This window comes from Cyprinodon variegatus, unplaced genomic scaffold, assembly GCF_000732505.1.
Source record: "Cyprinodon variegatus isolate N-32 unplaced genomic scaffold, C_variegatus-1.0 Scaffold1130, whole genome shotgun sequence".
NCBI classification, from domain to species: Eukaryota; Metazoa; Chordata; class Actinopteri; order Cyprinodontiformes; family Cyprinodontidae; genus Cyprinodon; species Cyprinodon variegatus.
Genome location: NW_015151583.1, coordinates 27,563 through 29,617, shown reverse-complemented (window position 1 = coordinate 29,617; position 2,055 = coordinate 27,563).

The following is a 2,055-nucleotide window of genomic DNA, read 5'->3' as shown; positions in this document are numbered from 1 at the left end:
GGAAACTGTGGCTTTGATCTTATTTTAACATCAGAGATTAAAAGTGGCATCCAACATGCCAACATGCATGTCAATGTCTGCAGTGATTTTGGTCCTAAAGAACTTATTAAGAACGAGTCTGCAGATGGTTTGGCTAACAGTACGCACACGGTGCAGCTGAGCCATCTCTAACAGACTCCCTCATTGCCTGGAAGCTGATAAATGAAAGGGCAGATTGACTGAAGGAGGGAATCATGGGAAAGGTATGCGGCACTGGAATGGGAGCACAGGATCGGTCCATCCAGTCTCCAACTGGGTCTCCCATTATTTCAGACAGCAGGGCTCTGACAGCCCAACAAGGCTCTGCGAATGGGAGGAACCATCATGTCATGATGCCAACAGAGAGATCCCACCCCCTCCTCTAAAGGAAGGAGCCGTTTCACAGAGGAAGAATGCTCTGAAAGCCTGAGCTGGCCCTCCATCGCCTCCTTCTCATTCAGTTTGCAGCTGCCTGGTTTCTATTCTGTCTCTAAAGACTGGAAATGTCAGAAAGACGCAGGACAGGTGACGGAAACGGAGCAAAGAGGCGACTTCCACAATGATCCCAGACATTTCCACCTTAGCTCAGGTCAACGTTTAGAGGCTGATGGGGTTTTCAGCAGCACTGGATGGAAGAAGAAAACAGCAGATGCAGATTTAAATGTTTTTATGAAACGGTTCCTTCAATCGTTTTAGCTCTACTCAATTCAATCAGGATTAATCGGTTATTAAAATAGTAAAAAATGTAGAAATGTAACGCATAGTTAGAGCAGGGGTTCCAAAAGCGAGATGTAAGATATTTATTTTTATAATATGCGTAAAAAATATCAATAAAATACTTAAAGTCTTAAAGAAAATGTTTAAATGATAAATTTAATAATTTTATATACCAAAAAGTACATTTCTATAAAGATAAATATTACTTATTATAAAATCCGCAAATAAATAATCAATGTCACATTAAATNGATAAATTTAATAATTTTATATACCAAAAAGTACACAATTTAAAAATTAAATATATTTAATTGTAAAATCCGCAAATAAATAATCAATGTCACATTAAATAATTAAAAGCATTTTTAAAATGATAAATTTAAAAATTAAATATTTCAAATAAAAATAAATGTATTAATGAATAGAGTAACATTAATATGGATAACTGAACAGTGAGCTTCTATTGAGAAGTTTTTTACACAACAGTGTGTCTTCAGTCAGAGGCTTCTCCTGATTCAGTGGAAGACAGACCTCTACAGCAGATCCATCCTGCCTACAACAACTGGTTAAACCAAACAAACCTATGAGTTTTTGCAACCTTTAATTTAACTTAGGAATTAATAATAATATACCATCAAATCATTTTAAATAATACTTTTAAAGTAAAGAATAAAATAATAATATTGAAATTATCTTTATTTACCTATATATGTACAGATCTATGTAGCCGTAAGTAATTCTATGTATTTTAAGGGGGTCTCCAGTCTGTTGCATTGTTATTTTTTAGGTCACGGGCTGAAATATTTCAGAACCCCCAACTTGGAACAATGGTACTCAGACTCTAAAATATGCCATTTGCTGAGAGAATAACCTACTTACTACCTTAATTAAGAAAAATAAACAATAAAAAATAAACATTTTCCATTTAGGATTAAAAACTTTAACTTTTTATATATTATCACATCTATATGTAAGCATATTGTATATATCTACAAGTTTATTTGCCATTTGCGATTTAAAATGTGCAACAAATTTATTTCTAAATTCCAAATGTTTGTTTATTTTGAAATATTCATTTACTGAAATAATTTCCTGTTAGATTAAATGTTAATAGATGTAACCCAACACAAAAACTTTAAGGTATAATAGAGAAGACATTGTTTATATATAAAAATGGACAACATAGGCTGATACAGATATTAATTTTGATAAGCATTCCTGCTTATGACTGACCTGTTTAAAACATGGTTACATTTCATGTATTCATGTATTTTTTCTATTCTTTATTTTCTCTGTTTTCCGACGTGTATCAAAAAAGCTT